We start from the raw sequence: 27,847 nt of genomic DNA, 5'->3' as shown, positions 1-27,847 counted from the left end.
CCCACTCTTTTGCATAATGTGAATTTCCGGTTATGACCTTCATTAAACACGTCCGTTCCTTTATTCTTGCACTTCAATTAGTCAATTTCCTGCAATTTTTAAAAAAACGGAAGGTAAATAATCATAATTTGATTTAACACGATAAATAAATCTGTCAAATATTTGATGCTTATCAATTCCTTAAATACCGTAACTTACCTAATTTTATTTTTTTAAATACATTATCACGGTTTTTTTCATTCACAGCAAATCCAAATTCCAAAGCAAAAGAGAACACAAAATCAAATATTAAATTCAGTTCACAATCTCTTCTTCTTTAAGGTATTTGTTTCATTCATCTTCATCTTCCTTCTACTGCTCTTTTTATCGATTTCTTTGTATATGTATCTGTTAGCGTGTGTATATGTACATGTTTGTGTGTGTACCTTTTTCTTTTTTTAATGAATGGAGTCTTGTGTTATTTGCTCGCATGGTTCTGAGTTCCAAGAAAGTGGTATTCGTTTTGATTGTAATGTTAATATTTAAACAAATGATTAAGATGATATAACATGATCAAAACATATATACTTTAAGTTGCATACATGGGTTATATAATGACTGATTTCAAGGCTTCCTAATGGTAATATGTGAAAGTGTATTTAACTGTTACTGTATGTATATAACATGCTTATCAAACTTCATTTGAATACAAGGCCAGTCTTGTCATTATTCATTACACAACAATTTTTTTTCCTCAATGAATGAATATATAAACAATGATCAGAATTGTTAGCATATATATATTTTTTGTGTTATTCTTAATAGCAATTAATAGCAATGTCCCATGTACTAATAAGATTGTCACATTGAACCTTTGTAGGGGTTGCATTAAATTTGTGACATCAGGTACACAAATAGTTCATCATTAGAATCCTACTTTTAAAAAAAATGACATTTTCAGTTTCTTAATTTATTAATTTAAGTTGCAAATTTCCTACTTTAAATCAACATAATTGTTTTCATTTTTCCTTTTTTTTAATTCTAACACAATATGTTTTATTTATCAGGGACCATATATCAATATTTATTTTAACTCTCAAATGATATAAAAAACTAGCTTTTTTTAATTTTTTTTTACAAAATCAATAACAGGGGCATAACGGTCACTTCTGTTTGTGTTTATATGTATCTGTTTGTGTGTGTATATATATATATATGTTTGCGTGTGTATATGTATCTGTTTTCATTTTTCCTTTTGTAACTAAATGGTATATGTATCAATTAAGTCTGCAATTAATACTAATTATTTTATTATAAAAAAAAGTTAATACTAATTATTTTTCTTAATGGTTTAAACAATATCTGAAAATATTTTATAATATATTGTTATTTTCTTATGCTATCAATTGTTTGCAGGAAATGAATATAAGTAATAAAGTATACCTAAAAGACATTGAAAGTTTTGCTGATGATTCACATCTCAAACTACGGGTTTTAAAGATGTGAAATTTTATAAAGAATAATATGGTCATATCGATTGAAATGATCGTCATGGACGAGGAGGTTTGTTATATTTTTTTTAACCTATTAAATATTACATATGTGTAACAAACCATTATTTCAAACCTATGTAATAATGTAGGTCAATTTTTAGTTCTTTTTAAAATAATAAAGAGAAATTTTAGCATACTGTGTATATTTACATAATTGACCCTCAAAAATAAAGTATTAAACAATCTCGATTGGGATGAACCAAGTGGTAGAGATTATAACAAGGTTTCCAAAAATATAAAGAACACTAAAATCCGAGTTATAACGAAGAAGTTATGACCAATCGAATGTCCGCGACAAAACCGGCAAAACACTGTTCAGTGTAAAAACTGAATTTTCAATAAAAGGCTTTTCAGCCAAAACAATCTAAATGAAAGTTGTAGATTACGTTAAACCGAGAACTTTCATAAAAAGAACATCAAAATCTGACTTCGTATGAGCAAGTTATGATTTTTCTAAGTTTCAGTATAACAATATACAGCTAAAAACTCGAAATATCGATCGAGTGATTTTTAGTCGACACAGCCTAAATGAGAATTGAAGGTCTCGTCAATAGTAGTACAACGGTAAAAAGACAGACAAAAACGGACGTCGGATGAAGAAGTTATGATTTTTTAACGGATTTCCTGTCCCGGGCTGTTAAAAATAATAATATTAAAAATAAAGTCAAAATTAGCCGACGGAGTCTAAAAGAAAGTCGTAGAGTATAATTTTACCTACGCGTTCATATAAAGAACGTCGAAAATGGAGCTCGTATGCGAAAGTTATGATTTTCGCAAGTTTTGGGCAAAAAAATCGAGAAATGTTGAAAACCGGGAAAATTCGCATGGTGTACCTTCGGCCATGTCACCCTCGCATGCGAGGCTTCTCCGTGTTTGCCTCGTGGCACCTTCTAATTGGACCGAAGTTGTTCGTGGCACCTTCTGATTGGACCGAAGTCGCGGTCCAGTAGCCATCGGACACGCCCTTCGCACGCTGGAGCTTCCGAACTCGCACCGTGCCCTCTTCCGATTGGACCGAAGTTCGGTCCACTCCTGATCCGACACCACCGAGCCAGCTGTCCGAAGCGAGCCCCTCCCCCTCGCCACATGTCCGAACACGCGGCAGCCTCCCCTTGCTTCGGATCCGAGGCTTCGACCTATATAAGGCCTGCGAGACCCTCCGGATATTTCACCTTTTTCACCCCATTTTCCACACTTTTTCACTTCTTTCACCACTTTAAAATATCCTAAAACCCCTAAAGCCCCGGTATCATATCTCAAACCCTAAGCAAGCCTCGAAGCCCCGAGATTCCCGAGAAAAACAACTTTCTCCAGTCGAAACTCTGCTCGATTTAAGCTGGTTTTTCGTCAAATAAACTCCTTCCAGGAAACGAAACGCTCTCCAAATCACCACCTATCAAGTGAGTTCATACCACCCGTATTTTCATAATTTCTATTGTTTTAAGGGGGGGGGGGAATATAAGTATAACATAAGAACTTTGTGTTATAAATACATGATTTCAAATCATGATAAAACGTCATTAAATTATCAAAATATACTAGAAACATTAAACTCTTTTATAAACTTATATTTTTCCCCAAAATTCATATTTGTATGTATATATATATATATATATATATATATATATATATATATATATATATATATATAAGATTTAAAAGGCTTAGGACTGATAACTCATTCTGGGTCCTTTTCCTTGTTTGGATGTGGGCTTATAGTACCGGTTATTTGTCCGAGTGTCGTTTAAATTTTACTTATATATAGAATTGTGTATGTATATAAATATAAAAGTTATTTCATCAGTTCAAATACCCTTGTAACATGTTGAGCAAGGGGTTACATGAAAAAATAGTTAAATATCGATTCAGAAAGTACATATAAATTATAATAGGTCTTATTTATGATACATAGAACAATAATTCATGATTCAGGTATACTAGAATACACTGTTTTACAAGAAACAAGGGTTTTGATTCAAAACAAATCAAGGGTTTACAATTGTCAAATACATGTTCGGAATACTAATTCAAGAACATACTGTCAATCATTTATTTCATAATGATTGGGTTTTCATGACTAATATACATGTAACGTTTATATGATGAGTCATTTAATTCAGGTTGTTTAATTCATTTAGACAACCAAGGTAAAGACCTGATATTATAACCAGAGTCTCCAGTCATGGGATCGAAACAAGTTGTGTGTAGATCTATATTGGGATTGACAACCCCACACTCAGGCTGCTAGCTATAGTCAGGCATACACGCCAATGAGTGGCAATTGTTATCAACAGTTTAAACGCCCACAAAGCGTTTGTTTCAGGCCATCATGTCTTAGTATGGTTATAATAACTCATTAAAAAGATATTAACAATACGTTAGTGTATAATCAACTAAACGTAAGTACACCTTCAAAGTACCAGTTTATAGAATACAACTACAATAGTACAATATAGTTTTCAATAACAGCTGGTGAAACCAGGCACACTCTCAGTTACAAGTTTTACAAATACAGAACATTGGTTTACAAATGGAACGGTTTTATGGGAATAAAACTACTTTTCATATACAGCAGAAAATATAGGATTTTCTGGAACAGTTTACATATTCGAGATACCGAAACATCCTTTTAAACATAAATACATATGCACTCACTCAACTTTATGTTGATACTCTCTTTTCAAATTACTTGTATTCTCAGGGAAACAATAAACAGGTACTCCCCGAGCTTTTTGAGAAGATGGAACTAAATTGAGTCATATCTTCTTCCTTTGTATAACTATTTTGGTTTCAATATACAATGATTGAACACATGTAAATACTTATACTTTTTAAATACAATGGTTGTTTGTACTTTGATTACTATGATGCATGTGTTGTGATACTACAATTGAAGTCCTCCACCCCCGGACGTTTCCGCCGTCTGGTTTGGGGGTGTGACAGATTGGTATCAGAGCATTGTTTATAGTGAACTCAGTATATCAATCCATATAAGATATACAAACTATAAATACATCGGGGCTAAGAGCTCTGACTACAAGTATACTTTTTTAAGATTTAAGTATTTTTACAAGAAGTATACTAACACTCATACCTACAAGTATAGTATCACAGTCATAAGAACTTAAAAGTATTTGGATGTTGAACACTATAGTCAAACCTGGGCAGTTATGTAATCATATCTGGAATTAATATACCTTGATCAACTATATTGATTTGAGATATGATCAACATGTGTTTAGGAGTGATAGTAGCGTTGCGAAATGTCTAAAACTTACCCTACATATTCAGAAGAACTATAGAACAAAACACAAAGATTAAAATACTACGGAGAGTATTTTACTAACCTTACTTCTAATACAGAACCTATGGTTGAACACAATTTACCTGGGGACCCCTACAACCAACAAAACGCGGGTTGGATTTCAGACTCAGATGAAGAACCCTTTGAAGACAGTGAATCAAGTGGCACTGACACAGAACCACAAGTCTGCAATCCTGGGCAGCGTCCCCTGAGACAAGATGAAGCAGAACCCATACCAGAGTGGGGCCAATATATAAATCATTGGAGTCGGCAAGACGGCCAACGCCCTCCTTATGGAATGGCACGAGGTTTCTATAACGTCTCTAGAGAAGGAACAGTCGATAGAGCTCTTCCAGTTATAGTAAACTGAATAGCCCGGCAAGCCGATCAATCAAGGATTTCGATCAATCGAATCCTACAAGTGAATACGGTTGCGCAGGCTAACACTGCAGATATCCTTCGTCTTGATGAGATGCAGGACAACACCCAGCACCATACTGAAGCCCTTCAAAGGCAACTCAATGCTGCTCAATATGAGATAAGGGAATTGAGAGAGCATCAAGCTGCACAAGAAAGGCGCTGGAAAATGCAGGATGAAGCAGGACCCAACCACCGTCGTAGCAACCGCCGCAAGTAGTGTTTACACTACTTCTACTTTCTAGTTTAAGATACTGTATGTATAGACTACTTTTCATGATATGTACAAAACCGAGTATCAATAAAATAATGAGCACTTTACTTCAACAAGAGTTATTACGATTTTCATAAACATCCTATTCCAAAGTTTTGGATCACAGAAATGGTCCAGTGTTATTTTTCATGCTTTCAATACGACCGCGAAAATTTTATTTTCGGTAGGTCGGTTTGATGTCGACACTTTCTCAGTATTGTGGTATATTATAGACCTGCTTTAAGGTCAAGTTTTTCGGACCTTATGTACGTACTATACCAATACAATCGACATGTACTTTCATACTCTTTGAAAAATAACCACTCAATTTCATATTATCCTGTTGCAAGTTGTACTTGCAGTGGATTTTTATTTCCAATTCTTTACAAGATTCATGTTGAATTAAGTGTTTAGTTCAGAGATATCAAATTCATATTCATTCTTGATATCTTACCATCCTTTATCTTTTAACTTTTATAGAAAAGATGCCTCCTCGTAGAAATCCAAGACATGTCCATGAAGCACTGACGCCACCACCACCTCCTCAATTCGACCCCGCTATGTTCCAAGCGGCGGTCACGGCAACTATAACTGCTGCCATGTCTCATATCAATACTCCTGGTGCTAGTGGGTCGGGAGCTTGTGCACATCCTTCTAACCATGGCGAGAGTCATGAGCACTCGCGAGAGTGCACATATAAAGACTTCTCGAATGCCAAACCCATGACCTTTAATGGAACTGGAGGAGTGATGGTTTTAAGGCAATGGATTGAGAAGACAGAAGCAATCTTTGAAATTTGCTCTTGTTCGGAGAGCAGCAAATTCAAATTCGCTGCTTGTACCTTTTCGGATAGAGCTTTAACATGGTGGAATGGCCACATTAAGTCACTTACTATGGTAGTGGCTAACTCGATCAGCTGGGAGAACTTAAAAGCCATGTTAATGCGGGAATACTGTCCGCGAGGGGAAATTCAAAAACTTGAGCAAGAACTTTGGGGTCTTACCATGGTTGGATCTGACATATCAACCTATACCAGTAGGTTCTGTGATCTGGCAATTCTTTGTCCGGATATGGTTCCTATGGAGAGCAAAAAGATTGAGAGATATATTTTGGGTATGTCGCCCCAAATTCAGTCAAGTGTTTTAGCTTCGAAGCCTGTTACTTTTGACAGTGCCAAAGAGCTGGCACAATCTCTTATCGACCACGGAGCCCGTCAAAACTCAGTGGTTGCTCTACCGGAACAACCGAAGGGAAACAACAACAACAACAACAACAACAACAAGAAGGGTTGGAACAAGAGGAAGGGCAAATCTCCTCTGGAACCTTCAAAGAAGCAACAAGTAGTGGCAGTCCATGCCGCTACTGTACCTGCTACCATACCTACCACTGTACCTGCTGCTGTCCCTAATAACCTTGCACCAACTAAGCCCTATGCTGGTAACGTCCCTAAATGCAACAAGTGCAATTTTCACAACAACGGAAATTGCCAAGAAATGCAGTGCCGTAACTGCAACAGGAAAGGGCATACTGCCCGATTCTATAGAATACCACCCCAACCACTTAACCAAGTACCTGCCGCTGGAGTAGGTCAAGCATGCTACCAATGCGGTGATGTGGGGCATTTCAAGAGAGATTGTCCAAAAGTTGGAAATGCCGGTGCAGTTGGGAGGATTCTAGCACTGGGTCACGAAGAAGCGGTGGCAGACCCTGCGGTGGTAACGGGTACGTTCCTTCTCAACAATACTTATGCATGCATTCTATTTGATTGTGGTGCTGAGAGGAGCTTCGTGAGCCATAATTTTAAACATCTACTAAATCAAAACTCCCAACCACTAAAAGAAACATTCACGTCGAAATGGCTAACGGGAAATCCGAATCCACCAACGATATATACATAGGATGTATCCTTACCTTGAATGACTTTTCTTTCCCAATAGACCTAATGTCGGTCTCTATCAAAAGTTTTGGCGTCATAATAGGTATGGATTGGTTGTGCTCCAACCATGCTGACATCCTATGCTATGAAAGAGCCATTCGTCTGAACTTGCCAACTAACGAAACTCTTGTTATTTATGGCGACAAACCCGGAACGAACCTTCAGATCATTTCTTGCATCAAGGCACAAAAGTACCTTCGCAAAGAGTACTGTGCTTTCTTAGCTCACGTGGTAGACAAAAAGCAAGAAGTGAAAGACATCGCGAGCATTCCTGAGGTCTGTAACTTTCTCGACATTTTTCCCGATGATCTTCCAGGAGTGCCTCTCGAACGACAAGTCGAGTTCCGAATCGACTTAATCCCTGGAGCTACCCCTATAGCCAAATCCCCCTATCGTCTTGCACCTTCTGAAATGCAAGAATTATCCAGCCAGCTTTACGAACTCCTTAGCAAAGGTTTCATAAGACCAAGCTTCTCACCTCGGGGAGCACCAGTTTGTTTGTAAAGAAGAAGGATGGATCATTCCGCATGTGCATAGACTACCTCGAGCTGAATAAACTTACCATCAAGAATCGATATCCTCTGCCTCGCATTGATGATCTGTTCGACCAACTTCAAGGTGCGAACTACTTCTCGAAAATAGACTTAAGATCCAGGTATCACCAGTTACGGATTTTGGAGGAAGACATTCCCAAGACCGCGTTTAGAACTCGTTATGGTCATTACGAGTTTATAGTGATGCCATTCGGATTGACGAATGCACCTGCTGTGTTCATGGACTTAATGAACAGAGTATGTCGTCCATTCCTGGACAAATTCGTCATAGTCTTCATTGACAACATCCTTATCTACTCAAGAAGCAAAGAGGAACATGGCCAACATCTTCGTCAAGTACTACAAACCCTTAGAACCGAAAAACTCTATGCGAAGTTCTCAAAGTGCGAGTTTTGGATTAGGAAGGTTGATTTCCTAGGTCACATGGTCATTTCAGAAGGAATACACGTCGACCCTTCCAAAATAAAGGCAATTGAAAACTGGTCAGCACCCAAAACACCTACAGAAATCCGTCAATTCTTAGGTCTTGCTGGGTATTATCGCAGATTCATCCAGAATTTCTCTCGAATAGCTAAGCCTCTTACCACCCTGACGCAAAAAGGTGTAACTTTTAGTTGGGGAGAGAAGCAAGAAACATCATTCCAAACGCTCAAACAAGCCTTGTGCAGTGCACCGATCTTGTCTCTACCCGAAGGGACAGAGGACTTTGTAGTGTATTGTGATGCTTCAAATCAAGGGCTTGGGTGTGTTCTTATGCAAAGAGGAAAGGTTATCTCCTACGCCTCAAGACAGCTTAAGACGCATGAAATCAACTATACAACACATGACCTTGAGCTAGGAGCAGTGGTGTTTGCTCTGAAGATCTGGAGACATTACTTATATGGCACGAAATGCACAATATTCACGGACCATAAAATTCTCTAGCACATCTTCGATCAGAAAGAGTTGAACATGAGACAACGACGATGGGTGGAGATACTGAACGATTACGAATGTGAAATTCTTTATCACTCTGGTAAAGAAAACGTAGTAGCTGACGCCCTTAGCAGAAAAGAATACCCGAGACGCCGGGTAAAGTCGTTGACCATGACAATCCATTCACATCTGTCCACACAGATCAGAGAAGCTCAACTTGAATCCTTGAAACCCAAAAACATGGCAGGTAAAACCCTGAGAGGAATGGATAAGAACTTCTAAGTCAGGGATGATGGAGTCTATTATTTCATGAACCGGATCTGGACACCAAAGTTTGGTGGTTACAGAGACGTGGTTATGAATGAAGCACACAAAACCCGATACTCCATTCATCCAGGTTCAGACAAGATGTATCTGGACCTCAAGAAACTATACTGGTGGCCTAACATGAAGGACGAAATCGCTACCTTTGTGGGCAAGTGCCTTACTTGTGCCAAAGTCAAGGTAGAGTACCAGAAACCTTCAGGTTTATTACAACAACCTGAAATCCCTGAATGGAAGTGGGAGCGGATTACAATGGATTTCATAACTAAGTTACCCAAGACAACGGGTGGTTATGATACTATTTGGGTAATCGTCGATAGATTAACCAAATCCGCACACTTCTTGCCAATAAAGGAAACCGACAAGATGGAGAAGCTAACAAGAACTTACCTCAAGGAGATTGTTAGACTGCATGGTGTGACAATATCTATTATTTCAGACCGAGATAGTAGATTCACCTCTTGTTTCTGGCAGTCTTTACAAAACTCTCTGGGAACTAGGCTGGACATGAGTACAGCCTACCATCCACAAACCGACGGACAAAGTGAGAGGACGATTCAAACATTAGAAGACATGTTACGAGCTTGCGTGATAGACTTTGGAAAGGCATGGGATATTCATTTATCCCTTGTTGAATTCTCTTATAACAACAGTTATCACACTAGCATAAAGGCTGCTCCATTCGAAGCCCTCTATGGCCGCAAGTGCAGATCCCCTCTGTGTTCGGCTGAAGTGGGTGACACGCAGCTAGCTAGAGATCAAACTCCTGACAGTGCTCTCACTGGTCCGAAAATTATTCGAGAAACTACCGAGAAAATCGTACAAATTCGGGAGCGACTTAAAGCTTCCAGAGATAGACAGAAATATCCACATCTTTTTCCCTAGTCTACCTGTAATGCTAATTTCGGGACGAAATTCTCTTTAACGGGGGGATAATGTAACAAACTGTTATTTCAAACCTATGTAATAATGTAGGTCAATTTGTAGTTCTTTTTAAAATAATAAAGAGAAATTTTAGCATACTGTGTATATTTACATAATTGACCCTCAAAAATAAAGTATTAAACAATCTCGATTGGGATGAACCAAGTGGTAGAGATTGTAATAAGGTTTCCAAAAATATAGAGAACACTAAAATCCGAGTTATAACGAAGAAGTTATGACCAATCGAAGGTCCGCGACAAAACCGGCAAAACACTGTTGAGTGTAAAAACTGAATTTTCAATAAAAGGCTTTTCAGCCAAAACAATCTAAATGAAAGTTGTAGATTACGTTAAACCGAGAACTTTCATAAAAAGAACATCAAAATCTGACTTCGTATGAGCAAGTTATGATTTTTCTAAGTTTCAGTATAACAATATACAGCTAAAAACTCGAAATATCGATCGAAATTGAAGGTCTCGTCAATAGTAGTACAACGGTAAAAAGACAGACAAAAACGGACGTCGGATGAAGAAGTTATGATTTTTTAACGGATTTCCTGTCCCGGGCTGTTAAAAATAATAATATTAAAAATAAAGTCAAAATTAGCCGACGAAGTCTAAAAGAAAGTCGTAGAGTATAATTTTACCTACGCGTTCATATAAAGAACGTCGAAAATGGAGCTCGTATGCGAAAGTTATGATTTTCGCAAGTTTTGGGCAAAAAAATCGAGAAATGTTGAAAACCGGGAAAATTCGCATGGTGTACCTTCGGCCATGTCACCCTCGCATGCGAGGCTTCTCCGTGTTTGCCTCGTGGCACCTTCTAATTGGACCGAAGTTGTTCGTGGCACCTTCTGATTGGACCGAAGTCGCGGTCCAGTAGCCATCGGACACGCCCTTCGCACGCTGGAGCTTCCGAACTCGCACCGTGCCCTCTTCCGATTGGACCGAAGTTCGGTCCACTCCTGATCCGACACCACCGAGCCAGCTGTCCGAAGCGAGCCCCTCCCCCTCGCCACATGTCCGAACACGCGGCAGCCTCCCCTTGCTTCGGATCCGAGGCTTCGACCTATATAAGGCCTGCGAGACCCTCCGGATATTTCACCTTTTTCACCCCATTTTCCACACTTTTTCACTTCTTTCACCACTTTAAAATATCCTAAAACCCCTAAAGCCCCGGTATCATATCTCAAACCCTAAGCAAGCCTCGAAGCCCCGAGATTCCCGAGAAAAACAACTTTCTCCAGTCGAAACTCTGCTCGATTTAAACTGGTTTTTCGTCAAATAAACTCCTTCCAGGAAACGAAACGCTCTCCAAATCACCACCTATCAAGTGAGTTCATACCCCCCGTATTTTCATAATTTCTATTGTTTTAAGGGGGGGGGGGGGGAATATAAGTATAACATAAGAACTTTGTGTTATAAATACATGATTTCAAATCATGATAAAACGTCATTAAATTATCAAAATATACTAGAAACATTAAACTCTTTTATAAACTTATATTTTTCCCCAAAATTCATATTTGTATGTATATATATATATAAGATTTAAAAGGCTTAGGACTGATAACTCATTATGGGTCCTTTTCCTTGTTTGGATGTGGGCTTATAGTACCGGTTATTTGTCCGAGTGTCGTTTAAATTTTACTTATATATAGAATTGTGTATGTATATAAATATAAAAGTTATTTCATCAGTTCAAATACCCTTGTAACATGTTGAGCAAGGGGTTACATGAAAAAATAGTTAAATATCGATTCAGAAAGTACATATAAATTATAATAGGTCTTATTTATGATACATAGAACAATAATTCATGATTCAGGTATACTAGAATACACTGTTTTACAAGAAACAAGGGTTTTGATTCAAAACAAATCAAGGGTTTACAATTGTCAAATACATGTTCGGAATACTAATTCAAGAACATACTGTCAATCATTTATTTCATAATGATTGGGTTTTCATGACTAATATACATGTAACGTTTATATGATGAGTCATTTAATTCAGGTTGCTTAATTCATTTAGACAACCAAGGTAAAGACCTGATATTATAACCAGAGTCTCCAGTCATGGGATCGAAACAAGTTGTGTGTAGATCTATATTGGGATTGACAACCCCACACTCAGGCTGCTAGCTATAGTCAGGCATACACGCCAATGAGTGGCAATTGTTATCAACAGTTTAAACGCCCACAAAGCGTTTGTTTCAGGCCATCATGTCTTAGTATGGTTATAATAACTCATTAAAAAGATATTAACAATACGTTAGTGTCTAATCAACTAAACGTAAGTACACCTTCAAAGTACCAGTTTACAGAATACAACTACAATAGTACAATATAGTTTTCAATAACAGCTGGTGAAACCAGGCACACTCTCAGTTACAAGTTTTACAAATACAGAACATTGGTTTACAAATGGAACGGTTTTATGGGAATAAAACTACTTTTCATATACAGCAGAAAATATAGGATTTTCTGGAACAGTTTACATATTCGAGATACCGAAACATCCTTTTAAACATAAATACATATGCACTCACTCAACTTTATGTTGATACTCTCTTTTCAAATTACTTGTATTCTCAGGGAAACAATAAACAGGTACTCCCCGAGTTTTTTGAGAAGATGGAACTAAATTGAGTCATATCTTCTTCCTTTGTATAACTATTTTGGTTTCAATATACAATGATTGAACACATGTAAATACTTATACTTTTTAAATACAATGGTTGTTTGTACTTTGATTACTATGATGCATGTGTTGTGATACTACAATTGAAGTCCTCCACCCCCGGACGTTTCCGCCGTCTGGTTTGGGGGTGTGACAGATTGGTATCAGAGCATTGTTTATAGTGAACTCAGTATATCAATCCATATAAGATATACAAACTATAAATACATCGGGGCTAAGAGCTCTGACTACAAGTATACTTTTTTAAGATTTAAGTATTTTTACAAGAAGTATACTAACACTCATACCTACAAGTACAGTATCACAGTCATAAGAACTTAAAAGTATTTGGATGTTGAACACTATAGTCAAACCTGGGCAGTTATGTAATCATATCTGGAATTAATATACCTTGATCAACTATATTGATTTGAGATATGATCAACATGTGTTTAGGAGTGATAGTAGCGTTGCGAAATGTCTAAAACTTACCCTACATATTCAGAAGAACTATAGAACAAAACACAAAGATTAAAATACTACGGAGAGTATTTTACTAACCTTACTTCTAATACAGAACCTATGGTTGAACACAATTTACCTGGGGACCCCTACAACCAACAAAACGCGGGTTGGATTTCAGACTCAGATGAAGAACCCTTTGAAGACAGTGAATCAAGTGGCACTGACACAGAACCACAAGTCTGCAATCCTGGCCAGCGTCCCCTGAGACAAGATGAAGCAGAACCCATACCCGAGTGGGGCCAATATATAAATCATTGGAGTCGGCAAGACGGCCAACGCCCTCCTTATGGAATGGCACGAGGTTTCTATAACGTCTCTAGAGAAGGAACAGTCGATAGAGCTCTTCCAGTTATAGTAAACTGAATAGCCCGGCAAGCCGATCAATCAAGGATTTCGATCAATCGAATCCTACAAGTGAATACGGTTGCGTAGGCTAACACTGCAGATATCCTTCGTCTTGATGAGATGCAGGACAACACCCAGCACCATACTGAAGCCCTTCAAAGGCAACTCAATGCTGCTCAATATGAGATAAGGGAATTGAGAGAGCATCAAGCTGCACAAGAAAGGCGCTGGAAAATGCAGGATGAAGCAGGACCCAACCACCGTCGTAGCAACCGCCGCAAGTAGTGTTTACACTACTTCTACTTTCTAGTTTAAGATACTGTATGTATAGACTACTTTTCATGATATGTACAAAACCGAGTATCAATAAAATAATGAGCACTTTACTTCAACAAGAGTTATTACGATTTTCATAAACATCCTATTCCAAAGTTTTGGATCACAGAAATGGTCCAGTGTTATTTTTCATGCTTTCAATACGACCGCGAAAATTTTATTTTCGGTAGGTCGGTTTGATGTCGACACTTTCTCAGTATTGTGGTATATTATAGACCTGCTTTAAGGTCAAGTTTTCCGGACCTTATGTACGTACTATACCAATACAATCGACATGTACTTTCATACTCTTTGAAAAATAACCACTCAATTTCATATTATCCTGTTGCAAGTTGTACTTGCAGTGGATTTTTATTTCCAATTCTTTACAAGATTCATGTTGAATTAAGTGTTTAGTTCAGAGATATCAAATTCATATTCATTCTTGATATCTTACCATCCTTTATCTTTTAACTTTTATAGAAAAGATGCCTCCTCGTAGAAATCCAAGACATGTCCATGAAGCACTGACGCCACCACCACCTCCTCAATTCGACCCCGCTATGTTCCAAGCGGCGGTCACGGCAACTATAACTGCTGCCATGTCTCATATCAATACTCCTGGTGCTAGTGGGTCGGGAGCTTGTGCACATCCTTCTAACCATGGCGAGAGTCATGAGCACTCGCGAGAGTGCACTTATAAAGACTTCTCGAATGCCAAACCCAGGACCTTTAATGGAACTGGAGGAGTGATGGTTTTAAGGCAATGGATTGAGAAGACAGAAGCAATCTTTGAAATTTGCTCTTGTTCGGAGAGCAGCAAATTCAAATTCGCTGCTTGTACCTTTTCGGATAGAGCTTTAACATGGTGGAATGGCCACATTAAGTCACTTACTATGGTAGTGGCTAACTCGATCAGCTGGGAGAACTTAAAAGCCATGTTAATGCGGGAATACTGTCCGCGAGGGGAAATTCAAAAACTTGAGCAAGAACTTTGGGGTCTTACCATGGTTGGATCTGACATATCAACCTATACCAGTAGGTTCTGTGATCTGGCAATTCTTTGTCCGGATATGGTTCCTATGGAGAGCAAAAAGATTGAGAGATATATTTGGGGTATGTCGCCCCAAATTCAGTCAAGTGTTTTAGCTTCGAAGCCTGTTACTTTTGACAGTGCCAAAGAGCTGGCACAATCTCTTATCGACCACGGAGCCCGTCAAAACTCAGTGGTTGCTCTACCGGAACAACCGAAGGGAAACAACAACAACAACAACAAGAAGGGTTGGAACAAGAGGAAGGGCAAATCTCCTCTGGAACCTTCAAAGAAGCAACAAGTAGTGGCAGTCCATGCCGCTACTGTACCTGCTACCATACCTACCATTGTACCTGCTGCTGTCCCTAATAACCTTGCACCAACTAAGCCCTATGCTGGTAACGTCCCTAAATGCAACAAGTGCAATTTTCACAACAACGGAAATTGCCAAGAAATGCAGTGCCGTAACTGCAACAGGAAAGGGCATACTGCCCGATTCTATAGAATACCACCCCAACCACTTAACCAAGTACCTGCCGCTGGAGTAGGTCAAGCATGCTACCAATGCGGTGATGTGGGGCATTTCAAAAGAGATTGTCCAAAAGTTGGAAATGTCGGTGCAGTTGGGAGGATTCTAGCACTGGGTCACGAAGAAGCGGTGGCAGACCCTGCGGTGGTAACGGGTACGTTCCTTCTCAACAATACTTATGCATGCATTCTATTTGATTGTGGTGCTGAGAGGAGCTTCGTGAGCCATAATTTTAAACATCTACTAAATCAAAACTCCCAACCACTAAAAGAAACATTCACGTCGAAATGGCTAACGGGAAATCCGAATCCACCAACGATATATACATAGGATGTATCCTTACCTTGAATGACTTTTCTTTCCCAATAGACCTAATGTCGGTCTCTATCAAAAGTTTTGGCGTCATAATAGGTATGGATTGGTTGTGCTCCAACCATGCTGACATCCTATGCTATGAAAGAGCCATTCGTCTGAACTTGCCAACTAACGAAACTCTTGTTATTTATGGCGACAAACCCGGAACGAACCTTCAGATCATTTCTTGCATCAAGGCACAAAAGTACCTTCGCAAAGAGTACTGTGCTTTCTTAGCTCACGTGGTAGACAAAAAGCAAGAAGTGAAAGACATCGCGAGCATTCCTGAGGTCTGTAACTTTCTCGACATTTTTCCCGATGATCTTCCAGGAGTGCCTCTCGAACGACAAGTCGAGTTCCGAATCGACTTAATCCCTGGAGCTACCCCTGTAGCCAAATCCCCCTATCGTCTTGCACCTTCTGAAATGCAAGAATTATCCAGCCAGCTTTACGAACTCCTTAGCAAAGGTTTCATAAGACCAAGCTTCTCACCTCGGGGAGCACCAGTTTGTTTGTAAAGAAGAAGGATGGATCATTCCGCATGTGCATAGACTACCTCGAGCTGAATAAACTTACCATCAAGAATCGATATCCTCTGCCTCGCATTGATGATCTGTTCGACCAACTTCAAGGTGCGAACTACTTCTCGAAAATAGACTTAAGATCCAGGTATCACCAGTTACGGATTTTGGAGGAAGACATTCCCAAGACCGCGTTTAGAACTCGTTATGGTCATTACGAGTTTATAGTGATGCCATTCGGATTGACGAATGCACCTGCTGTGTTCATGGACTTAATGAACAGAGTATGTCGTCCATTCCTGGACAAATTCGTCATAGTCTTCATTGACGACATCCTTATCTACTCAAGAAGCAAAGAGGAACATGGCCAACATCTTCGTCAAGTACTACAAACCCTTAGAACCGAAAAACTCTATGCGAAGTTCTCAAAGTGCGAGTTTTGGATTAGGAAGGTTGATTTCCTAGGTCACATGGTCATTTCAGAAGGAATACACGTCGACCCTTCCAAAATAAAGGCAATTGAAAACTGGTCAGCACCCAAAACACCTACAGAAATCCGTCAATTCTTAGGTCTTGCTGGGTATTATCGCAGATTCATCCAGGATTTCTCTCGAATAGCTAAGCCTCTTACCACCCTGACGCAAAAAGGTGTAACTTTTAGTTGGGGAGAGAAGCAAGAAACATCATTCCAAACGCTCAAACAAGCCTTGTGCAGTGCACCGATCTTGTCTCTACCCGAAGGGACAGAGGACTTTGTAGTGTATTGTGATGCTTCAAATCAAGGGCTTGGGTGTGTTCTTATGCAAAGAGGAAAGGTTATCTCCTACGCCTCAAGACAGCTTAAGACGCATGAAATCAACTATACAACACATGACCTTGAGCTAGGAGCAGTGGTGTTTGCTCTGAAGATCTGGAGACATTACTTATATGGCACGAAATGCACAATATTCACGGACCATAAAATTCTCTAGCACATCTTCGATCAGAAAGAGTTGAACATGAGACAACGACGATGGGTGGAGATACTGAACGATTACGAATGTGAAATTCTTTATCACTCTGGTAAAGAAAACGTAGTAGCTGACGCCCTTAGCAGAAAAGAATACCCGAGACGTCGGGTAAAGTCGTTGACCATGACAATCCATTCACATCTGTCCACACAGATCAGAGAAGCTCAACTTGAATCCTTGAAACCCAAAAACATGGCAGGTAAAACCCTGAGAGGAATGGATAAGAACTTCTAAGTCAGGGATGATGGAGTCTATTATTTCATGAACCGGATCTGGACACCAAAGTTCGGTGGTTACAGAGACGTGGTTATGAATGAAGCACACAAAACCCGATACTCCATTCATCCAGGTTCAGACAAGATGTATCTGGACCTCAAGAAACTATACTGGTGGCCTAACATGAAGGACGAAATCGCTACCTTTGTGGGCAAGTGCCTTACTTGTGCCAAAGTCAAGGTAGAGTACCAGAAACCTTCAGGTTTATTACAACAACCTGAAATCCCTGAATGGAAGTGGGAGCGGATTACAATGGATTTCATAACTAAGTTACCCAAGACAACGGGTGGTTATGATACTATTTGGGTAATCGTCGATAGATTAACCAAATCCGCACACTTCTTGCCAATAAAGGAAACCGACAAGATGGAGAAGCTAACAAGAACTTACCTCAAGGAGATTGTTAGACTGCATGGTGTGACAATATCTATTATTTCAGACCGAGATAGTAGATTCACCTCTTGTTTCTGGCAGTCTTTACAAAACTCTCTGGGAACTAGGCTGGACATGAGTACAGCCTACCATCCACAAACCGACGGACAAAGTGAGAGGACGATTCAAACATTAGAAGACATGTTACGAGCTTGCGTGATAGACTTTGGAAAGGCATGGGATATTCATTTATCCCTTGTTGAAGTCTCTTATAACAACAGTTATCACACTAGCATAAAGGCTGCTCCATTCGAAGCCCTCTATGGCCGCAAGTGCAGATCCCCTCTGTGTTCGGCTGAAGTGGGTGACACGCAGCTAGCTAGAGATCAAACTCCTGACAGTGCTCTCACTGGTCCGAAAATTATTCGAGAAACTACCGAGAAAATCGTACAAATTCGGGAGCGACTTAAAGCTTCCAGAGATAGACAGAAATATCCACATCTTTTTCCCTAGTCTACCTGTAATGCTAATTTCGGGACGAAATTCTCTTTAACGGGGGGATAATGTAACAAACTGTTATTTCAAACCTATGTAATAATGTAGGTCAATTTGTAGTTCTTTTTAAAATAATAAAGAGAAATTTTAGCATACTGTGTATATTTACATAATTGACCCTCAAAAATAAAGTATTAAACAATCTCGATTGGGATGAACCAAGTGGTAGAGATTATAACAAGGTTTCCAAAAATATAAAGAACACTAAAATCCGAGTTATAACGAAGAAGTTATGACCAATCGAAGGTCCGCGACAAAACCGGCAAAACAATCTAAATGAAAGTTGTAGATTACGTTAAACCGAGAACTTTCATAAAAAGAACATCAAAATCTGACTTCGTATGAGCAAGTTATGATTTTTCTAAGTTTCAGTATAACAATATACAGCTAAAAACTCGAAATATCGATCGAGTGATTTTTAGCCGACACAGCCTAAATGAGAATTGAAGGTCTCGTCAATAGTAGTACAACGGTAAAAAGACAGACAAAAACGGACGTCGGATGAAGAAGTTGTGATTTTTTAACGGATTTCCTGTCCCGGGCTGTTAAAAATAATAATATTAAAAATAAAGTCAAAATTAGCCGACGAAGTCTAAAAGAAAGTCGTAGAGTATAATTTTACCTACGCGTTCATATAAAGAACGTCGAAAATGGAGCTCGTATGCGAAAGTTATGATTTTCGCAAGTTTTGGGCAAAAATATCGAGAAATGTTGAAAACCGGGAAAATTCGCATGGTGTACCTTCGGCCATGTCACCCTCGCATGCGAGGCTTCTCCGTGTTTGCCTCGTGGCACCTTCTAATTGGACCGAAGTTGTTCGTGGCACCTTCTGATTGGACCGAAGTCGCGGTCCAGTAGCCATCGGACACGCCCTTCGCACGCTGGAGCTTCCGAACTCGCACCGTGCCCTCTTCCGATTGGACCGAAGTTCGGTCCACTCCTGATCCGACACCACCGAGCCAGCTGTCCGAAGCGAGCCCCTCCCCCTCGCCACATGTCCGAACACGCGGCAGCCTCCCCTTGCTTCGGATCCGAGGCTTCGACCTATATAAGGCCTGCGAGACCCTCCGGATATTTCACCTTTTTCACCCCATTTTCCACACTTTTTCACTTCTTTCACCACTTTAAAATATCCTAAAACCCCTAAAGCCCCGGTATCATATCTCAAACCCTAAGCAAGCCTCGAAGCCCCGAGATTCCCGAGAAAAACAACTTTCTCCAGTCGAAACTCTGGTCGATTTAAGTTGGTTTTTCGTCAAAAAAACTCCTTCCAGGAAACGAAACGCTCTCCAAATCACCACCTATCAAGTGAGTTCATACCCCCCCGTATTTTCATAATTTCTATTGTTTAAAGGGGGGGGGGGGGAATATAAGTATAACACAAGAACTTTGTGTTATAAATACATGATTTCAAATCATGATAAAACGTCATTAAATTATCAAAATATACTAGAAACATTAAACTCTTTTATAAACTTATATTTTTCCCCAAAATTCATATTTGTATATATATATATATATATATATATATATATATATATATATATATATATATATATAAGATTTATAAGGCTTAGGACTGATAACTCATTCTGGGTCTTTTTCCTTGTTTGGATGTGGGCTTATAGTACCGGTTATTTGTCCGAGTGTCGTTTAAATTTTACTTATATATAGAATTGTGTATGTATATAAATATAAAAGTTATTTCATCAGTTCAAATACCCTTGTAACATGTTGAGCAAGGGGTTACATGAAAAAATAGTTAAATATCGATTCAGAAAGTACATATAAATTATAATAGGTCTTATTTATGATACATAGAACAATAATTCATGATTCAGGTATACTAGAATACACTGTTTTACAAGAAACAAGGGTTTTGATTCAAAACAAATCAAGGGTTTACAATTGTCAAATACATGTTCAGAATACTAATTCAAGAATATACTGTCAATCATTTATTTCATAATGATTGGGTTTTCATGACTAATATACATGTAACGTTTATATGATGAGTCATTCAATTCAGGTTGTTTAATTCATTTAGACAACCAAGGTAAAGTCCTGATATTATAACCAGAGTCTCTAGTCAGGGGATCAAAACAAGTTGTGTGTAGATCTATATTGGGATTGACAACCCCACACTCAGGTTGCTAGCTACAGTCAGGCATACACGCCAATGAGTGGCAATTGTTATCAACAGTTTAAACGCCCACAAAGCGTTTGTTTCAGGCCATCATGTCTTAGTATGGTTATAATAACTCATTAAAAAGATATTAACAATACGTTAGTGTATAATCAACTAAAGGTAAGTACACCTTCAAAGTACCAGTTTACAGAATACAACTACAATAGTACAATACAGTTTTCAATAACAGCTAGTGAAACCAGGCACACTCTCAGTTATAAGTTTTACAAATACAGAACATTGGTTTACAAATGGAACGGTTTTATGGGAATAAAACTACTTTTCATATACAGCAGAAAATATAGGATTTTCTGGAACAGTTTACATATTCGAGATACCGAAACATCCTTTTAAACATAAACATATATGCACTCACTTAACTTTATGTTGATACTCTCTTTTCAAAGTACTTGTATTCTCAGGGAAACAATAAACAGGTACTCCCCGAGCTTTTTGAGAAGATGGAGCTAAATTGAGTCATATCTTCTTCATTTGTATAACTATTTTGGTTTCAATATACAATGATTGAACACATGTAAATACTTATACTTTTTAAATACAATGGTTGTTTGTACTTTGATTACTATGATGCATGTGTTGTGATACTACAATTGAAGTCCTCCACCCCCGGACGTTTCCGCCGTCTGGTTTGGGGGTGTGACAATATGTTTCAATCAATAAAAATAATTTTTTTTAATTTGATTTAACAGGGTACAAAATACCAATCTCGTGTATTCAACCAAAATTTTTCCAGATTTGGTAATCTTTTAAAGGAAGATCAAAGTTACATCATTTTAAAACCCAATATGACGGTTGTGAGAAATGGTTTTAGTGTTACCGGTCAAAAACAAACCATAACTTTGGATTGAAAAACTATTCTAAAAAAAATATGAGGATTTTTCAGGTCCAGTTAATGGTTTTGTGTTTGTTGATCTTAATTCTATCATCGAACAAAGTTGCCCAAAAGACTCATTCTTTGGTTAGTTGTTTAATTTTATTTCATTCACTTTTATAATTTGTGTAATTTATTATACATGTTACTATGTTAGTATTTAACTTAATATTATTTGTTTTATTTTATTAAACTTGTGTAGATGTTATTGGACAAATTGTATCATTTCGTCCACTTGAAACATCCAGTCCTAACCCATCCAAGCATTACATGAAGATGACACTTAGCAACTTACAGTGAGATTATATTAATTTCATTTATTTATCTTATTTTTAATCATATTTTTTCGTACTATAAAAATCCATTCCCCTTACTAATTAAATTATTTTTTTATTTAGGTCTGTACACTTGCAGGTCACTATATTTGGAAGTCAAGCACACCAATTGTCACAGTACTTGAAAAGTAACCCCACGGTTACTTGAGTTGTTATAGTGATGCAGTTTGTGAAACTTAACATTTGGGATGGTTTGTAGTCACACTATATACATTTAATTATTTTTTTCAATCTACTTTTATTAACTAATCTGTTTTTACAGGAATTGGTCAAGCAAAAAGTCATTTTGATGTAACCAAAATGTTCATTAATTCTGACATTGTTGAAATTAATGACTTCAAGAAAGAGTTAGTCTATTTTAATTTATATTTAAAATATTAAAAAAATTTATATTGTTTTTATATTTTAAATAATACAGTCTCTTATATTTAATAATATAATTTTAAACATTACAGATTGAAAGCTGATGATAATGAAGGCATGTCTGAAAAAAGCATAACTACACTGCCAAGTTACTCTTCTTATATAGATGATTTTAAAGGGGATTTCCCTTTAAAAACTGTTTTATGAGATCACAGAACCACTGAAGGTATATTTCATTATTTTATATCCTTTGATTTTATTTAAATATTTTATGTTTTTTCTTTTCGTTTTACATTTTATTTGATATAGGCAATGAAATTTCTATTAGTTGGTTCCATCATCAATATAAGACAGAATCTACATTGGTATTACGATGCGTGCTACAAATGTGGGAAAAAGATAAACAAAGTGCCCAAACCCAATCTTTCCTATACTGCCCCCGACAAAATTTCAGAAAGTGTTGTTATTGAGTGTAAAGATGTTGTTTGCTATGATTCGAATTTTCATACCGTTACAAAGTACACACATATCTACTTATATTAATCATTTCAAACTTTCAACAAAATTACTATTAATGTAATACTTTTTTGTTTCGGTATATAATTCCAATCAACGTACAAGATCATACCGGCACCATCAGATTTACTCTTTTTTACAGGGAAGCAAAAAGGTTGTTGGATATAAGTACATACGAGTTGAAAAAAATACATGAAGTGGTATAGTATTTTATTCATATTTTTTTTATCGAATAACATTTTATTTGTTTTAATATATTAAACGACTTCTTACAGGCTGGAGACAGTGTGCAACTATTTCCAAACGAAATGAACGTCTTGAAAAACCGCAAATTTGCGTTTCTTGTAGATATTACATCCTACAACGTCGAAAACTATAATAATATCTACACCGTGTTAAAAATTACAGAAGATATGAACATTGTTTCCCAATTGGAAAGTAAACTAGAACTTATGGTACATAACGTTTTAATGTTCAACCTTTATATTTGTTTTTTTATTTACATACATAACGTTTTGCATATTTCCATTTTATTTTCTAGAGTACTCAATCAGTGTCCTTAAATGAAGTACCCTTGGAATGAGATGCTTTTGTTCAGAATGTTCAAAAGGTATTTTATATTCTCATATTAACTTTTACTAATATTTAATTATTCCAATTGACAGCTTATGTTTTTTAAATTTAGGATGTGATATCACAAACGGATGAGAGTTTTACTCCCTCAACAGCTGATAAATCATCTGCAACCAGTCCAATGAAAATATCAAGTGATTTGAAGCGCAACCTCCATGACATTTATGACGTTGATTGTGGAGGTGATTTGAGTTCAACAAAATCTAAAAGAAAATCAATCGGAGAGGGAAATACACTTTTAGTTCCTAAAGTGGAAAAGTGAGTTGTTTTAGGTTTTCACAAACAAATAATAATTTTTGATGTTGGTTTGGTTTTAAAAAAATGTTTTGGTTATTTGGTACAATGATTGTTGGAAATGTAGGTTGTTATGGGACAAATTTTAAGACGATGGTTCATTTTAATTTTATTCATTTTGGTTCATTTTTTTTATTATTTTGGTTTTAATATAAACATTATTTTTATCTATTTCTTATATTTAATCAACACATACATTATCTTCTTTGATCTTGATAATCAGATATTCAAATTCATATTACGTCTGTTGTCGAATGTTATTTCAATAACATATTATTATTACTATGTAAATATGTAAATTAAATCTCAGCATCGATGTGTTTGTGTATAAACAGCTTACGAATTATTTATTAACCTTTTTTTCCAAATCGTTATTGTGCCTTCTTTTTAGTTGTTGTGATAGACTAAAATTTATAGTTTTGTTCCTGTTTTACTTTTAAGGTCAAAGTCAATGAATCTAATTTTGTAACCATGGAGAATAAGCTTAAGGTCAGCCATGTTGAAATGACAAATGATACTCCCAATTATTAGAAAAGTTATTATATAGATTTTTTAAATAAATACAAATGGGTAAACTAGAGCCACACGGGTCGATGTTATCATGTTTTATTATTTTAAGGGTATTCCCAAAATACCTAAAATGCAATGTCAAATGATACTCCCAATTATTATTAAAATTATTCTAACAAAAAAAAATTTGCCAAAAATTATTTATAAGATTAATTCATAACGATTTATATATTTATTTTAAACCAACATTAAATAGTTAATAAAAGAACTTATATTTTTTAAAATTAATATTTTTTTTTCAAATTTTTTTATTACTTATTACGATTTCAAATTATTATTATTGTTTCTAGATTAAACCTGGACAATAAATTTTATTTATTTTATTTATTAAATATACAATTTAATTAACTAATAAAGCCGACATTATGCAAAAAGGATGTCATTACCTCCATTAAAGTCGCAGTTGAGCAAAATCACGAAGGTGATATGTTTTCCAATATAAACTCATTCTCTGCGTTTAAAAACCAATAAATCAGGGATAGTCTACACTTGATTTGTAAGTCGAAGATATCAATATTACAGATACTCTTTTAATTTCGTCCATTTACCTGATTGTTTCCTAATTTTCTGTAATCCCTTATTAAATGCAAATCCTATATTTAATTTAAATTGATTTGTAATCTACTAAATCCCATAAAATCAGTAACAAAAATTATCCAATACAAATTCAATAACAATAAATTCATAAAATCTAGCAGTCAACTTCAATTAGTCAATTTCCTGCAATTTTTAAAAAAACGGAAGGTAAATAATCATAATTTTATTTAAAACGATAAATAAATCTTTCAAATATTTGATGCTTATCAATTCCTTAAATACCGTAACTTACCTAATCTTATTTTTTTAAATACATTATCACGGTTTTTTTCATTCACGGCAAATCCAAATTCCAGAGCAAAAGAGAACGCAATATCAAATATTCAATTCAGTTCGCTGTCTCTTCTTCTTTAAGGTATCTGTTTCATTCATCTTCGTCTTCCTTCTACTGCTCTTTTTATCGATTTCTTTGTATATGTATCTGTTAGCATGTGTATATGTACATGTTTGTGTGTGTACCTTTTTTCTTTTTTTAATGAATGGAGTCTTGTGTTATTTGCTCGCATGCTTTGAGTTCCAAGAAAGTGGTATTCATGTTGACATGTTAAATTTACAAGTTACAAAACCTTTCATATCATCTTCTTTAATACTTGATAAAAAGTAAAAATAATTTTTTTAATTAAAATTTTGGGGACGATGGATAGATTATATTACTTGAATATTTGACTATCTGAGGGATTTGATAATGAATTTTATTTTCTTGCTACGACTCATGTATTTTAATTGTAATGTTAATATTTAAACAAATGATTAAGATGATATAACATGATCAAAGCATATATCAATTAAGTTGCATACATGGGTTATATAATGATGTAACTTCAAGGCTTCCTAATGGTAATATGTGAATGTGTCTATAAATATTACCTCAAAACGTGAAATCCATGATTTTGAAATTCCTTATTCGTCTTCTTTGCCTTTCATATGCATCTGCGAATATTCTGTTGGCTTTGTTACCTCAATCTTCTTCATACAACTTCTATTCCTCATTTTATTTCTTTTCGTCAATTGTTTTTGATTTTAAAGCCCTCTTACTTCCGGCAAGATTTCCATATTCACATATCAGGTTAGTGTTTTGAAATTAGATTACATGGGTTTCTGTATGGATGTTGAAATTTGTTAGTCAAAGGATTTTGTGGATTCCAATTTCATACTCATTTGCAACTAAGCCTTGGAATGGAATTGAACTCCAATGCCAACCAAACTAAAGAAACCCATGTAATCAAAAAGCATCTTTATGTTTGAAACTTGACAAATTTGACTTTTTTGAATGTTTGAACCCCACATTGTACCTAACGTTTTATTGAAAACATGATGGCAAAACACTTACAAGTTCACAATTTATCAATACTCTTGCTGCACGGTGCAATGGTGTTGGATCTCTGTTGGCCTGAGACAAAGTTTGGAGCTTGAATAATTTCTGGAAAGGTATACATAATTTCACTTTTAAGTTAATTACAAAGGTTTATTGTGTATAAGATAAGATTATCTTTACATTATTATGAAACTTATCATAAGTTGTAGTTTGTTAGAAAATGATGACGAAAATGCCCTTGTGATACTATGCCAACAATCTGCACAAAGTATAAAGACAAACACAATTGTAAGTAAAAAATAATGATTTGGAAAATAATTACAATATTAATGAACTCTAATCAATTTACTTTCCTTTTATAGATCTCATTACATCAGATATCACTAATCTCTGTCATACCATTTCAGGCAACATTTTGGTTAATAAAAGTTTAAGCAATATTATGATCATATCCTTTGTCATCCCACACACTATTACAAACATATGAAGGGGCAAACCATTAAACTTCCTCTGGGTTTCCAATTAATCGCCAATAAGCTCAACATCGTATTTTAGTCTACCTGAAACACAACGAACATCTGTAAAACATAATACACACAATTAGAATAATTTTTGGAAAAAAAAATTAAAAAAATTAAACATGATGTGAGAAAGAGGAACAATCACGATTAATTGAAACCCTAATAAAGAAATTGGATGCCGATAATTGTAATCTGTTTCAATAAACACGAATTAACGCAAACAGAGAAGAAAACGCTCCAACAGTAAGCGAGAGAGGTAGTCCGAGCTAGGGTTACGACGAGAGGCGGGTAGAGATTGGGAAGCAAGAAAAAAAAACACACTTGGATTGAATTGAAATGCATAAAACTATCCCCTATTTATCTCTGGTTGATCGATGGATACACAAATGGTTTTTTGCCGGTGGTTCCTTCAAATGTGAGTAATGACTGAATCGCAATAGCCATCACTTACCTCCACATAGTATTTAGCTCTGAAATGTGATTCCTTCCTCTTCGATTAATGTGTTTGTGCTGAAATCATGTTTAGGGCTAGGGTTCATTCTCCTGTTCGTATCCTAGCTCTTCGATTTCCTTCAAGATTGTAAGGACAAATTATGTTTCACATTTCATACGTTGGGTTTTTCATTAAAAGTTATCAATTATATATTACTAAGTTTAGTATTTTTAATTATACTCACAATTACACAATATAAAAATATATCAAATATTGATCTTACATTATATTTAAATGTAAAATGTTTTTAAAAAAATAACACATTAATAAACTAAGTTTTAATTTATATATACATTTTAATAAAACATTTCAAAAAAATTACACAATTTTATTGTATTGTTTTTGCTAATCCTTAACAAAAAAAATACTTAAAAATGACTACAAATTGACTTTCTACCCATTTGTTCGCTAGATAAATATTATATGAACTACTTAATTCTAATTTGTGAAGCATA

The 27,847-nt window shown here is 36.3% G+C and overlaps 1 long non-coding RNA gene across 9 annotated transcripts; it reads right to left on the bottom strand.

Moving 5' to 3' along the window:
* Positions 1-27,503, bottom strand: LOC145167310 (uncharacterized). 9 transcript variants are annotated; one of them, XR_013741053.1, is made up of 7 exons: positions 27,351-27,503; positions 26,876-26,956; positions 26,559-26,637; positions 26,394-26,483; positions 25,931-26,004; positions 24,853-24,917; positions 1-89 (listed from the first exon to the last, which is right to left on the bottom strand). It is a non-coding gene; the product is annotated as an uncharacterized LOC145167310 (long non-coding RNA). The 9 variants fall into 9 exon arrangements; XR_013741050.1 differs by lacking the exon at positions 1-89 and adding an exon at positions 20,919-23,805; XR_013741051.1 differs by lacking the exon at positions 1-89 and adding an exon at positions 20,919-23,327.
* Between the last annotated feature and the right edge of the window lie 344 nt (positions 27,504-27,847).

Source organism: Lactuca virosa, chromosome 3 (genome assembly GCF_052849685.1).
Source record: "Lactuca virosa cultivar CGN04683 chromosome 3, Lactuca_virosa_CGN04683_v6, whole genome shotgun sequence".
NCBI lineage: Eukaryota > Viridiplantae > Streptophyta > Magnoliopsida > Asterales > Asteraceae > Lactuca > Lactuca virosa.
Note: the sequence above shows the minus strand (reverse complement) of the source record. Positions and strands in the feature narration are given on the sequence as shown.